This window comes from Fringilla coelebs (assembly GCF_963513975.1).
Source record: "Fringilla coelebs genome assembly, chromosome: 3".
Classification (NCBI taxonomy): domain Eukaryota; kingdom Metazoa; phylum Chordata; class Aves; order Passeriformes; family Fringillidae; genus Fringilla; species Fringilla coelebs.
Genome location: NC_140030.1, coordinates 88,122,332 through 88,138,848, shown reverse-complemented (window position 1 = coordinate 88,138,848; position 16,517 = coordinate 88,122,332). Strand labels below are relative to the sequence as shown.

At 37.1% G+C, this 16,517-nt stretch overlaps 1 protein-coding gene across 2 annotated transcripts in view; it reads right to left on the bottom strand.

Moving 5' to 3' along the window:
• Positions 1-16,517, bottom strand: part of SRBD1 (S1 RNA binding domain 1) — a 124,171-nt gene that overhangs the window by 63,916 nt on the left and 43,738 nt on the right. The window lies entirely within an intron of this gene.

The window sequence follows — 16,517 nt, the reverse complement described above, 5'->3', positions numbered from 1 at the left end:
GCAATCAAGTATTCACAGTCTAAGTTTATTTTCAGCTGTGAAATTCTGAAACCACTGAATCAACAGTACATTTCTTCAAATAACTTCAACAGAACTGGAATTTCAGGTTGATAATTATGGCATCATACAGCTACTGCTCTGGAGATTAATACTATCAGTTTCAGCACTATTTTTACTTTTACTATTCCACTTTTAAAATAACCTAATCTTTGCCATAAGGAGAGAAACCACAGTCCTTAAGAAACAGACCTTTCAGCAAAAATCCATAACTTTGCTTTATATTGTTTTAAAATTGGACTATAAATTTTCCTTTTAGGAACATTTATTAGGTCAAATTTTTACATAAAGAAACTGATACCTAGAAACCACTCCCTTCAGAAAAAGCTGGAGAACAGCTCAGAGGTTAAATATATTCCCATTCAATGTTCCAAGCACAGTAACAGTAAATAGTGTAAAATGCAAATACAAAAGGTAAGAATTTTGTACTGTTTTTTTAACAGATTCCCCTCTTCCCCAGCCAAAACTGGAATTTGGTGGAGTACTGTATGCACAAGTCAGATTTTAAAGTTACCCAAAACTCTTAAGAACAGTAGTACAAACAGATTGGATCTTTCAATAAATACAGAGAATAAAATACTGCTATATTTAAGATTAATGTAACTCCAGACCCATTCAAATGGAGAAAAAAGAACCTCAGACCAGGTGAATAGGGCAAGTGAAAATGAAACTATTTCATCATCTTTCAAAAAGATTCAGTATTATGAGCACTCCTTCACTATAAATGACATTCATAAAACATTCCCATCACAGGGCTCAGAAGTGAGATTGTATCACAAAAACCTAACTGCTGAACATAAAGATGTTGACAGAAGACTCATAAAACTGATTTCTCTGATGAACAAGTAATTTAAAGAACAATGCAGCAGAACGTATTTCTTAACCTGTTCACACCTTATAAAGGCAGCATCTGGCAACCGTTCCCTTTCTGGATATTGCTTCCAAAAAACCACACATAAGCACACACTTCTAACAGCTTTTCACTAATCTCTCTTCAATCTTCGTATTCCAACAGATCCCAAACATTACTGCACACACAATTTTTAAATTTAATACACTGATAATACAATTAATGTAATTAATTATATATATTATATATGTAAGTTATATAATTTTCAATTTTTTTTTAAATCAGTGTTTTGCAGTCATTTTTACAATGCTGTACTACAAACTGTACTACTGAACACAGCCTAATGCTTGATCCTCTCCTGGTATTTTCTGCAGTGAACAAACTGAACTTGATGGGAATTTTAACACACTCGATATTTTACTGTTTCTCATTAATACTACACTGATAATTGGCAGAAGTAGAAGGATTGCACCAACACTGCCATTCAATGGTAACATGTGACTCCTGCCAAATTTTAAGGTAGGCAGTACAAAAACTCCTTGCTGAAATGAGTAGATAAAATTAACACTCAGGATAGGAGACAGAAACATTTGAAAAAAGTATATTTCCTTTCCTCAAGGGCAAAAACATTTATACACTCGGTGAGGAGAAAGAGGAAAGCCAAGTAAAAAATTATCTCAAGAAAGAGAACAAGATATATAAAAACCACTTTCGGAAGCAGCATACACAGGATACTAGAGATCCACTCTGAGATGGTTTAGTACACACACGCAGTTATTCTGTGAAGTATTTGGTGTAGCAGACATGGAAAAGGGGAGCAAGAATTTCCACTCACGTAGAACCTCACACTGCTCTGCCCAAGACGGCAAAACCCAGATGTCAAATAAATCTTTTACCCAGATTAAATGCATAAGGCCACACACTCCCAAGAAACCATCCTCTGGTTCATTCAACAACAGCCAACCAAACTTTAACAGAACTATTAGTGGCTATCACATGGTTTGATATGGCTACAGGGAGGTGGCTACTAATGTGTCAATGGCACACAGAACGCTAAAACATTTAGCCAGGTCAAAATACTAAGATTACAAGCTTTAGGGATCGTCAGCAGATGTTCTGGCTTTTACTTTTTGACTAGACAGAAAACAGTCACTTTGGTTCACTGACATTTTATATGTTTTCCACATTCTCATCATTCTCTCGAAAAGAGGGATGGCTTTATAGACAATTTAAGATAATTCACGTTGCTAAATGCTCTACATCATGTCTTTTAAATAATGTATATATATTTTATGTCAGGGCGTATTAAGAGAAAACCAAACATGCTCAAATGAGTAGGAAACAGAAATTTACTCCAAACTGCTGTGGCCCGAACTGTTCTTCAATTTCCCCTTCCCATTTCTATAACGGATACAATTCTCAAAAGAGTCAAAAAACCCCAACTTCATAAGAGCTGGAGAAATTGTATTAAGATCTTGTGCATCTTCAGAATTTGTTTCTATTTTGACCTTTTAAGTCACTTAGGAGACAAAACCAAAAGAACTGGCCCCAGTAATGAGACCCTCATTACTGTGCATTCCTTAGAAGGAAAGATTCTGATCAAATCTAAACATTTGAAACAGCTTTAGTGAAAAATTATCTTGATTTTTAAAATCAATATGCAGTAGGTAAATAAGCACATGGTTATGATATGATACAATAAGCTTCTAGGACATGAATGAACAAGTTTGATAAACTTCTCTTTAAATTAGCAAGAAAGCAGGTAAAGGATCTGAACTACGCCTCCATGTCGTGCTTCCCACATCCGCTACCCCATGGGTAAGGGGTTTTTCCTCAGCATCTATATGCAATTTTTAAAAATTAAAAGTGCCCAAATCACAGAGCCACTCCACAATATCAAAGTGTATTCTTTTCAATTGTACAAACTGGCTTGCTGCATATGAACTAAGTTTTCCTGTACTGCACCCATCTCAATCGCAGTTGTTAAGACACATTTTAAGTGGCTAAGGCAACATTAAATGTATTCCACCAGCACCACCTGGTGGGCCCTCAGCTTTATACTAGAGACCATGTCACCTATACTCTAAATACTTTAAGGAGCCTTTTAACATTTATTAAAGCAAATGTTTTCTTACTCAGCTTAAATAAGCATTGCCTATTTCATCTGAAAAGATTATTCAGATTTCCATCTTCTCTTTTACAGGAAAAAAAGCCTTTATTGTAAATGGTAAAAAAAATAAAATAAGAACACTTACAATTTACTCTTTTTTAAATTCAAAGCCATTACATACCTTCAAAATGCATCAAGATTACAAGTAACCAGCTAGTTAACAACAGTGGTTTAACTGAATTACAATTTTTAAAACTTGCAGGTTTCTTAGGTAGTAACTTTTCACTGTAAACTTTTTCAAAGCTATGTAAAACATCTAATGTATGTATAATAAAGAAAATACGTATCAGGCTGGACATTTGTGAGTTTAAAGATTAATGCATCTTCCTGACATTATCAAGAACCTTACCAACATTTCAGACTTTTATATTACATCGAGGTCATTTCCCCACGATCAAATGTAAACACTGGATTAATAAGCTACAGAGAAGCTAAAGGCAACTTCATCCAACTTCATGTAACTTGCTGTTCCTACAACTTCCAAATTCCTATCTACAACTTTAATCCTTGAAAATACCAGTACAAAGAAGAGTCTGGTGTTTATTACTTGAAGAAAATCCTGGTCACTCTAAAAGCAAAGGGTATGCCAACCTCAGAATGGGCCAAGATTTTTGTATTTGGCTATAAAATGATTATCTGCCACAAAAACTCCCTTCACAATAATGATTTAGTAATTGTGTCTAATTCCTCTAACCCAACTTTTTACATATTTATTGATAAATATATTGTTCATAAACTTGTGGCTACAAAAGCCAAAGGTTCCCACAAAGTACAACAGTAAAAAAAAAAGAGTCAAAGGTTTATTCAGTGTTATTTACTAAAATAATTGGGGCATGAATCACCTGAACAGAAAAATAAAATGAAATATAATTACAAATAAAATGACAAAACATTCTTTAGAAAAGAACGCTGCATTTAGACACTCAGTTGGAATGTATCAAGCTTTAATTATGTTGGCAGATGTTATGATTAAAACTAAGAAGGGGCAAGGAAGAATTAATTAAGCACATACTCAAAAGAAGATTGGGCTACTTCATGAACGAGAAATCCATTGGGCCTTACTGGAAACACAGAAGTCACAAATAGTTCCCGAACAGCCTAACACCCAAAAGGGTTGAGAGTTAACACTATAGAAATAGGATGCCTGCATCTGTTGTTACATGTCCCTACACACCCATTTTTGCTGACTAATGAGACCAGCTAGGGCAGGTTGAATAAGCTCTTCACAGGAAAGAGCAATAACCCCTCATTTGCATTTCGACTCGTCTTGCTCTTCCTGTTCGTGTCAAGCAGGACATTGCACATGGCAGAAGCACCTTGAGTGGCCCCTTCAGCTCCTCACCATGACCACAGGCAGAGCTACCTGCCCCTCCTAACCACTCAAGTTTGGGCACACGAGTGCTCCAGCACCTCTGTGCTGTGCACAGCACAATTCCTTCTGCTGTGATGGTGACTGTGGCCAGCTGGAGCCTGCAGCACAGCACAGGCTGGGCTGGGATTTCTGCAGCCACACGTGCTTTCCACAGGAACAACAGGACACCAGGATTGACAGACCCTGGCTCTGACACAGCTATGCCATCGCTTTTTTCATATGAGAAACATAAATCATGGAAGTTCAAGATTAAAAGGTCTTGGTATATATTGAATGATGTATTCAAAGAATAAAAAGGCCAAAGAGATTTTCAAAAGCCTGATTCTGATAGATGAGAAGATTCATAACATGGTGTTTCTCCATCACCAATAAAGTAGTGGTACAGCAAAGGAAGATGTTAGGATCATGAAAAAGGATTGTACTGGAAAGCCATTATTATTCAATAGAATCAAGGCAAAAAGCATCCAATTAATCTGTGTTTTCAAAAGAATATCAATAATTAGTTTTAAATGTGAACAATATATAGAACCCGGGAGATATTTTCATTGCAAAATATATTTAATACCAAAAACACTGTTAGATGAGAAAGGAATGTTCCTCAAATTTCCATTGCTTCACTCAAAACCTTTAGTTACTACATGCCATAAAAGTGTGGCTTATATGACAGTCCATCTTTCAAAACCAGTAAAATCAGACAAAAGATTTTAAAGCCATCTTTAGCAAAAGTACTACAAAAAAGCTCATAGTGACTCAGTTGCAGCTATTCAATTAGATGCAGGAGGGACATCATAAGCCTTAAAGTACAGCTCCTGCTTCAGAGCTCACACAGACACAAAAATTTAACCCCACAAAGAGTCTTCAGAGAGCACATCAAATGATGAGCAGTGAAACAGACCCCACATAGTTGCTCAGCTGGATCCTATAAGTTTCCATAAAACATACTAGGTGAAATTCTGCTTGCAACCACTAGCATTTTGAAGTCAGAACAACAACAACAAAAAAAAAAGGTTAGTATTTCTAGCCATGTAATAATTTGTTCTGTATTTTATGAAGTATACTAGAAACTATGCCATGCAAAGAAAGGAATTAGGTCTTGACCAACTCAATCCACTTTGTAAAGTAAAAACTGCTACGTTATTTCATACCAGAGACTCTGTTTTACAGCAGATTACAACACAGAATAGCATCACCTCTTTCTGTTACAAGCCCTACATTTGAAACAGCTTGCTGACCCCACAGCAGGGACAATAGATAAGCACCTTATCAAGCAGCTGCTGAAGCGACAGAAGTTCAAGGTAACCATCCTTTCATTAGGAATTATTTCTCTCCTGTTCAGTCACAATGATATTTACCATCAGTTAAACTGATGGTTTTCCTGGTAAACAGCCATAGAGCTTTAGAACCTACTCAAGAAGAAAGAATTAGGCCTGTTTCAACCCATCTTTAGCAAGATACTCTAATCAGTGATGGTATTGTTGCTTCAGAACATTAAAAATTACTTATCTTAAAGTAACACATAGTCTTACAATGATACTGTGTTTCCCAATTTTTCTAGTATGCTTATGCAAAACTAAACTTCACTACAGAATTGAAATAGTCTTTCAGATGAAGAATGACATGCAAAATTTAATGGTTTGAAATACCAAATTACAGTCTTTCAATAACAGACAAAATGCAAGACTTCCTCAATGTCTGTTCACAAGAAAACTCTATGAACTCCCAAATCAAGAACTAGTTACCATACTAAACTAATAAATCCAACTGTATAGCTCCAGTCTAGAATCCTTTATTCATCTGCGTATGAACCATGCCCTCAGCACATCCCCGCAAAGGGAAGAATGATCAGATATCTGTCTTCATCTTGTCTGAAAACGATGACATTTTTCAGTAAGAAAAGGGTCCAAATGGCAGGTGTCAAAGAGCTTTAGCTTCACACGTGGTGCTAGGAGGCAGAAAAAACAACAGCAGCGTGTGGCCATGTCAGAGCTGCACAGAAGCTGCCGTACAAGCGCATATCTGAAAAGAGCAAACCTCAGAGCCTGTTAAATCAATCTAGTGCCAGATGCTGTTATCAGAACAAAACTGGTGCTGTGGATTCATCCCCAGAAGAAATACACGTCCCATGTCTGCAGTGAAAAGTGAAAGACCTAGGGTGGCATGTCTCAAGACTGAAGGTGACAGTCACCTGTGACTGCCCCCACCACTTTCATTGACAGTTTCAGAAAACAAGTACTGTCATTGCTCATAAAGCAGCTGGCATTGAAGCTCCTTTCTGCCCTTGCACAGAGCTTTAAAATCTGAGCTTCAGGTCCAAAAATCTACTTCCAAGTTAACTATCCAATTAAAAAGTAGTCAAGTTATTCATTTTTACTTAAAACACTGCAGTACACTACGAACTTCAGAGAAAATTTAGCTACTGCTCGTCTCCTTGCTGCAGCAATGCCAAGGAAAAGAAACTGTGACAATATGGATGTTGTAGAATCAACGTTACCTTAATGCAAGAGGACAAGTTTAACTCAAAAGAAGCACATTTTATGTGATTACCATGCAACAGCAGCAATTCTAAGCAGTATAAATGAAAAATGGTTGTATTCAAATATGTTCAAAAGTTACCTATCAGTCATCAATTACCATTAGAAGAAAGGAAAGTAAAAAAGGCTTTAGGACCGACATAGGAAACGAAAACCCTAGAGACCACTTCTAAAATACAATAGTCATGGAAATGGGTATGCTCTTTACAAATGTACGTCATAATTTCAAGATCAATCGTGACAGCGCTCAGCAGTTTTGCATAACTAAATTATCCCAGTGAATTCAGGGGAACAAACTTACGTACAGCATTGAAAAAGTGTTGCCCAACACTGGCAGGACTTTCCCCAACCTTTTTTTACCCAGGAGGGAAGCACAGGGAGACAAAGAAACAACGATTTTGGCAGTCAGGCTTCAAAAAGAAGAAAAACACTAGGTGATGTTAAACACTCGCATTTCATACCTTTATAGACAACCTTGAAATGAAATCACCTAGAAGCGCATTGGAAACATGGCACAGTCCAAAAAGATGATGATGCTCCCCAAAAAGCCTATGAAAACTGTTCCCTACTCAAGGGCTCAATAAGCAGCCTTTTTTAGCCCCTGTCTCTCACAGTTCTCAAGCACTTGGTGAAGATGACAAGCTTGACTCAACACCATGAAACACAGCAGACCAAAGGAATCTGCAAGTTCCAGAGCAGAAGGCCGTCACCAACACTGCCCTGCCAGCAGCTTCTCAGCTCAGCCAAGCAAAAACCCCTGCAGTGATAGCACACAGCAAAAGCTGGTGTTCAAACCAGTCCATTTCCAACCATGCAAGATCTTAAAAGGTAAGGGCAGATCTATCCTGGCTGTTCTTAGAAACAGCAAAGGCAAAGCGTTAAACCCTGAAACCAGGTAGTTCATGTTCATGTATGGCAACTCAAGTTGAAGCATTACCAAAGGTTGTGGAAACAAACAAGACTTTTTTTTTTTTTTAATGATTCCTGCCTATAAAGAAATACCTAGACCTTACCAGTACCACCAACATTTGGCTCTGTCACTGACAATTTATAAAATAGGGGAAAAATGCCTACGGCCTATTTAATTTTTAAGCCAAAACATTTTCCTATTGCATACTCTATCTACATCGTCCTTCGGTGGGATACAGGACATTCAAGAAAATAAATGCTCCATTGAGGAGAATCCATCAGGTTCTTGAGTGAATAAAGATCTCTCAACCAATTTATTTGTCAGTGAACTTCATAAAGCATTCAGATTTAATCAAATAATATAGCATTAAGAAGCATCACATGTGAATAGCCAGTTTGAAATTACCTAGAAAGGCTACAAGAACAAGGCATTCCAGCGCTATAATGGCTCTTTTTATCTCTTAGAACTCTTTTTTTTTTTTTTTTTTTTCTTAGAACAAGCAACACAGATGCAGCAAGCAACTGCTGTGCCTAAAATGCAGTTAGTTAATCCAGACCAAAGGCTGGAGCTTGGAGTCACATGAACTCTCAGGGAGACTTTGTCCCCAGAGTGGAACATAACTGGACAAGACCACAGCATATGGAGGAAAATGCCTCTTGGAGAACAGCACCTCCAGCAATTGTCATTTTCTTTAATGCTCACTCTGGGCAATTGGGAGGCAGCCTGGCTAGTGCTGCTGTGCTGCCTCCACAGCCCTGATTCATGCAAAATTCTGACCTATAGCTTTGGCCAGAGACTGGCTTTATTCTGTTTCCCCTCTGTACTTTCCTACAGTCCCACTGAGACTGATCTTGGTACACAATCTCTCTTTGCTAGCCCAACCCTCTACACAGCACAGGTCCAGGAGGGAAAAGTGGAGTCAATAATACCCCTTGTACTAGGATTGAGCAATGCAATGTAGAAAGACCTTCCATAGAGGGAAGGAATCACAGATCGTCTGCTGCTGCTTCTCTCTGCTCCCTCCCCATCCCTCTTAACAGAGAGGCTGCATCCAAAGACTTCATATTAAATATTTTTAACCTACAGACACTTCTTGGCACAGCTTACTGAACTCTGAAGTACCCAGGTTTTCCACATAGAGAAACTCAAAGTAAATTAAGAGTTCTGGAATCAGAATAAATGCTGGCAGGAAAAATTCTTTGAGGTATTAAATAAGAAAAAGTGTTCTTTCCACATCTTTCTAGCCATGTACTTTCTTTTTAGTCTACTCTCATTTGGAATTCACCTAAAAAAATAAGCTGTTTTGGTTTACAGAAGATGCATTCACTTAATGAGTTTATTCTCCAGCTCAACATACTCAAAGACAAATGTTACATAAAGTAAATGTGCTTCATGCAGACCCAATCAAAATTATATGCTTCTACTTTTCAAAAACCACTTCTACAAATTAAATCATGACAGTACATTTACAATTTCTGAAGTACTCATGTGCTGGGGATTTCCTTTTTATTTTTTATTTAAACAGGACAGTACAGTTACTTTGATATTTTCCTGTGATCCAGTTTATAACTATTCAAAGCTGTCAATTATCAGGAAGTGTTCCATTCTGCACATCAAGGAAAATATTTTTCTTCATTGCAAAAAAAAGTTGTAAAACTGAGGTACTAGTTTAGTGTTTCCAGCAAAATCTATTAATCCCTATGAAGGAACTGCAGCATTACAGTATAAAAATGATTATAGCAACAGACAGGAGAAAAAAATCAAACACGAAAGTTAAGAAAAAGAGTAGGTTACTCATTCTTCAGAAAAAGGTAACATTTTTCATGTGAAACTAAAACAACCCCAAAAAAAAAAATCAATTGAATGACCCATTCCTCTCTTTTTAGGCCTCTACAGTTCATCCATGACTTCTTTGGTCTCCTCATTGTCACAGTTTTAAATATTATTATTTTACTTCTCTCATATGTAACTGCTGGGCATCTACAGTAAGGGATCTGAATAAAATATCTCCAAATGAAAGTGAGCTAAACATTATGCATACTATATTTTTATGCTTTAACCATTTACAACAGTGCACACCCTCTCATTCATTTTGTTTTCCAAACAGAAATATGCATCCAGCTCTGAAAAAAACCCCACATATAAAAGTAATAACCAAATCCCCATAAACTTGAAATACATTAACGAATTGCATGTTTTTACAGACAATAAACTCCTTTCATAAGATTGTAGCCAAAAGGGGGGGGGGGGGGGGGGGAAATACAAAAATAGGTATCTGGAATTAGTGAAATAAAAGTTCAGTTAGGTAGCGCTATATTTGTTTTCCCCCTTCTCTTAAAAGGGAATAATTTGTTCCCTTAGGTTGTGACAGATCCACACAGGAGACTTTCCATGAGTAATATCACTAGAACTGGCATAAACATATGCTGAAAGACCACTTCATTTAAAAGACATTTTTCATTCAGTTACAAACACTTTAAAAAAAATTCTGGACAGAAATTTCTCATGCTTCAATTCTAACCAATTAGTTATAGATTTGAAAAGAAAATCCCAACTATAGTCTTTTTGTTTTATTAGTTATCCAAATATGTAAGCACAGGATAAGATGGCTTTCTAGTTTTTAAGAGATCCTTACACTTACTAAATAACAAAAATATATGTTATGTCCTACTTTTTACACCACAACTTTCAAAATGATTTTCCAGTCATGGATATGCTACATGGCACTTAAATAATCAAGTACAATTCTAGCAATAGAAGTCCTTACAATAGTGTGAAGGTGCAATAACACATCTGTACATCTCATGAGCCAAACAACACATATATTGCAGAAGAAAATCTTGGAACACACTTTTATTTTAACTTTATTGCCCCTCATTTTCATCCCCACCCTACTTTATAATGGGCAAGTCTCTTAGAAACATTTGAGAAGCTATAGGTCAGTTACACGATTTTTAAACAAAGGCACCAACAAATCTAAAATGGGCAACTCATCCTTTTCAAATATAACTATGCTGTTTTCTCTCACAGATTCCAAAGTTTGCACCAGGAAGTTCATCTCAGTTCTTCCATCCTGCCATGTGGGCAATGAGCATCTATCCTACATCTACTTCTCTGCATTGCTCATTATTCTTAATGCCTAGATCCTCCAAGACAAGCCACCATTGAAGAGTGAGGGTCTTGGAATGATTCTTTCAGCTTTTGGAAACTGCTGAATGCCTCAGAGTCACAATGGTTGAATCACACTGACAACCACCTGTGGAGACTGACTGGTCCAACACTTGCACTCAAAGCAGGGACAATCAAAGCAACTTGCTCAGGGCTGTGTCCAACCAGGTTTCAAATATTTCCATGACCAGAAGTTCTAAAATTTACTACATATTAACAAAAATATTTGGATCCTCTGTAGCTAAGATGTGGTGTTTTGATAGTATTAAGCTGAGGTTCCAAGTTTTTTTTAATAGAAGGTTAAAAATTTAGCACCAAATATACACTTAAGAAAAACACATACTTGCCCTGGAACAGTGGGGCATAAATAAATGGAGATTTTAAGAGTCAAAACTCTGTTTTCAAAAACAGTGCTGCACTGAGAACTCACTAAACAATCCCAGCTTCCTCAAATGCTGTAAGCAAAAGAAAACATGAAATTGTTTGAAAATCAAATTAATGGAAATATGTGCCCTGCTGATTCCAGCAGGAACAGAGCAGGCCCACTTAATTTCTAGTCTGATGTTAAACTGTTAAGAATATTTTTGCAGCTGATAATTAACAGCTGTTACTTTAAAGAAAATTAACAACAAAACCAACAAAACAACAATTTGGAGATCAGGGCAATGGAAGAGACAGCACAACATTAAAACAATAATTGTCCAGATGAGAACCAGAGGTTATCTGAGAGAGACTCCATGGCAGCACAGCAGTGCAGGGCCTGGAGGGCTCTGGCTGATGCAGACAGCTCCTGTGGGGGGTTATGGAGAACATATGCCAGGGTGGGATACACAGCACCCTTTAATAGGGCAGAGCATCTCCTGCCCCCGGGCGCCTGCTCAGCTCTGCTGGCCACTGCAGGAGGTGGCAGAGCCAAGCCTTGTCCTCAGCCTGCCCCTGGAAGCCAGGCCAGCAGTGCTGGGCTGTCAGCATGCCCAGAGCCCTGAGCCAGGCTCGTGTCCACACACCAGCAGCGCCACGTGCAGCATCACAGCCGGGACCTGTGCCCGACCAGCCCAGGGCTTGGACTGGGCAGCTGGGGATCAGGCTGACAGCATCTCCTGCATCCACTGCAGAGATGGGGTAACAGGCTCCTCCTCCAGCAAGAGAACAAGGCACAAACATTAAATACTCCCCTCTGCCCCCACAAGAAAGGATAGGCTTCCCAGTCTAAACACAAACAAAACATCAGCTAAATTCAGATCCATATTACATTAAGGAACTTCTGGTGTAGATTTTAATATGAAGGCTCAAATGTCCACTCTCCTTTTTTTAATATAAATTTGCATAAAGGAGAATTTAATCCTGAAATGCCATGTAATTATTTCTAAATTATATATTTTAAATTATTTTATAAAATTAGGACAGATGGCACAGAATTCTGTCAAGATGTTGAAATACTTTCTTAAAAATATATAAGTAATGCTTTTAGATTACTAATACCCCAAACTGGCATGTCCTGGATTTGAGTTTAATCAGACCCTGAGAACTAGAACAAACATTTCACAAGCTCCAAGTCTTGACTTCCTCTGAAGTTCATAAAAGCTCACAACATCACCATCACCACATGCGAGATGTGATTTATGCAATCTAATTACATTAAGTGTAACATACTGAAGAAGAAAACCCAAACTTGTATTCTGTCATTAAATCCAATGGAAACTAACCTACAAAAACTTTATAAAGAATGGACTTGAACTCAAATCATACATACTCCATTAAAATTCTGACAAGACCTGTTGTAATCACTAAGATTTCAACCTGCACTGAGTGCTAGAACTGGCATTTCAGATGACACAAAGACAATTTACATAAAGAAAGCATCTTGCTCAAAGTCCACTGCACTAATTATAAATTTTATTACAACTTAAAATGAACCACAGACTAGCTTTGCTTCATAAAGCTAATATTTACAGTTGAACCAAAAAGAATTAATTTTGCATTTTATGCATCACATACTAAATAAAGTATATTGACACAAATCAACATTTCATCTGTATCTTTGCTTTATAAAAACCTGGAAGAAATTTCCTACAGACCATAAAATTGAATAGAATCTGCTTTGAATTAGGTGCCACCACTTTTTTCTTCTCACGTAGCACCAGAACAACCCCAGGCTTAAAATCTTGTCTCAATCAGAAAACATTATTCCTGTTAGTGTAAGAAGTCCAGCAACCTACAATCTACTGTAACTGCTTTACCAAAAAGAAGCCAGTAAGAGGAAAAATAATTTTCTCTAGCTCAATAAGCTAATAATGAGCTCACTTTCCAGTGAGTGGTCTTGTCCAGAAAGGCCATGAGATCATCAACCAGCTCCCCCAAGGAGAAAGCTACAATCATGGCAGCACCAAGTGCCTGTGGACACTCAGGTAGAAGCAGCAAGATGATGGCAGAGCCATTTCCCTAAAGGAGCAGGGGTTAACAAGAGGAATAGACAATAGGAGAGCCTTAAGCATTCCTTTAAAAGGAGTTAAACATTCCTTTAAAAGTCTTTTTACTGTTCTTGTTAGCTAGAAAAACAGGATATATTAAAAAGATATCATATGATATCAAAATTATTTCATTTTAAAACAATCAAATTGACAATGTCTCTTTCTGTTTACTCTTACAGCAGAAAATTAGAGTTAACATTTCCTTTTGCAGAGACATTATCACTGAGAAGTAATAGGAATATCCAGTTTGATTTATTTTTAAATGACAAAGTTCTAGAAAATAATTTTAATTAAAAAGAAAAAAAGTAACTTGGAGCTGTAATTTTATACTATGAGGAAAAATAGACCAGGAACAAGCAATAAATGCATCACTGATTTTACTGAAAGCCCACTTACAAAGTATATTTACAGTACGACATCATAATGGTGACAAGAGAATCACCCATGGAGGATGCATGTTTCCCTGAAACATTTACATCAAATTCAAATGTCAAAATGTATTCTATCTAAATGTTAGTTCTAGTTCAACCCAATAAAAGAACTGAACAGGCAGTAGGCATGTTGCCTTGGCTGCCAAAGAAGTTTTAGAAAATATAAATTTAATTAGGTTTGAGAGGGAAGTTTTATGTGAAAAGCCAATTTATTATAAGGAATAACTATAACTGCTTATAGACAGACATCATCACTCCCACCTTCAGGCTTTTGATTTAGAAACATCCACAGACAGCTGAGCTGTTTGAACAATATTTGCTGCCACATAAAAAAAATCTGATTTAATTAGAAACTGATATTAGTTGCAATTGCAAATAGGATTAAAGCAAAAACGTTATTTCTATGTGAGCAACAAATTCACTTTCAGGAGCATTAGGTATTATAAGGAAAGGAAAATATCTAAACATGCAGAACTGCTAGATGGATGTGATTGCATTTACAACTGTACATGGAGTAACCCAAGCAGCACCAATCTGCCCCAAAACTGAAAAGGAAGAAGAAAGTCAGCATCACTCTCTCCTCTCTGCCCTCTCCCCTGCAGTTGCCCATTGTTGCTGCAGGAGGGGTGGGTACTGCGGGAGATGTTTCATGCAGTTTGTGCATTTTGATGTCTCCGTTCAGGAGCAGTTTCTCTGTATCACTCACCATGACAAACAGATCATTTGTCCCTCTCTCCACTTACTCATCACTGACAAAACTGCTGGGACTCAGTTATAGAAAGGAATTATCCTCAATAGGCACCTTCAGTTACAACCACATGACACAGCAGTCATCTAAGTCTAATCCCTTTTCAAGCTGAAATAACCTACGCAAAGTCCCTTTGAGACACACAGCATGTCTATATTCTCTGCCTCTCATGCCCTGAAAAAAGCAGAAGCGTGCTGAAGTATCTCCTGTTGCTGTGGCTTCTTTCAATGTCATTCATGGAGCTCTTAAGACTGCCATGCACTTAGTTGATAAGAAAAGTTAAATGAGTCCAGGCAAGCATAACTCCCAGTTTCAGCATTACAAAAATTACTCTGAGGGAAAGTGCAACATGGGCAGCACTCACTCCTGCAATGCCAACAGCCTCTAAGAGCCAATAGCCTGAAATCAGGATAAGAAATTGCAATTTCAGGTAACTGCAGAAGGAAAGAGCTCTTTACTGCTCTACTGACAGACAAGTTGCATTTGCTTCTCAGTCCTGGAAGATTCTGGGCTACCAGACACTTAAAGATCATAAATGTTCAATATTCAAATCTTCCTAAAATCCAATGCATTTTGTCTTTTTTAAAGCAAAGGTTGCACTAGTTGTTCTCCTAGTACTGGGGGAACTTGTTAGCAGTAGTACAGGAAACAATTTCCTGAGGTTTACTACTAAAAAAAGCCTGAAAATTTTTGGGGGAGATTTCTATCTAAACTTAGGATCTGCCCACAAACTTTCATTTTTAGCAGATCTCAACAGTATTAATTCTTAAAAATAAAGAAACTTTTCTCCACTAACAAGGGCATGTATGACTTAGGATGAAAAATCTCATGCCTCTGACAGCTAGAAGACACTGAAATTAAGATATCTAATGTTTGGCAGCTGAATGTAATCTAAGTGCCTATTCTAAGCTTCTGCTATCAGCATCAAAGATAATAGCACAGTAAGTTTAAATAAATGAGTAAATCCATATATCACATCTCACAACAATAAAGGATGCCCAGTAAGAGCTAAAATGCAGAGCAGCAAATGTGGTTTTACAAATGAATAGGTATGAAGTTTGGCAGAATCTCAGCTTAAGTAAAAACATATTACTGGCAAACTCACACAAATGGAAAAATGCTTACTTCTCCATTAGGTTCTTACAGAATGTCTACTTGAAGACAAAACACTATCCAAATATACAACCAGCTCTGACTGTGCAATAACACTCAGGCTTAGTACATTACAAATCATCTTGTATTTATATTTAATTTGGATGCTCTCACTATTAATCACACTATATTTACAGGCTTCCATTTAAATTAACTCCTGACAGGATTTCACAAATAACTTCTGTTGGAGCTTCTTTACATAGTAAGGATCCTAAATGAAGTTTCTCAATCTTTACTAGTGAAAATTTATTAATTGCCAATTACCAATAGCTATTTCATGACTCAGTCACTTAAAACACACTAAGGTGTTTCTGATGTCGCTTACGTATAAGGATAATAGAGTAATATCCCAAATGCCACAAGCATAATTTATTTTAGAAATACCATATTAACACAAAACATAAATTAACATTTTAATGACTTTAATTTACATCCACTTCCAGTATCAAAGATTTTGTTGTCAGCATGACAATACCATACTAGTGTGGAGCAATTCTATTTCATCTAGGCAATGGGTGAAAGACCAGCAGCTTGAGATGCACACCCCAAACTCCCAAAATTAAATTCCCATGATTAAAGTTCTGCAAATATAAATGAGAAGGAGGATTTAATCTATTTAAACAGTTTGTATTTTGTTATTTTCAGGTGCAAACCCAA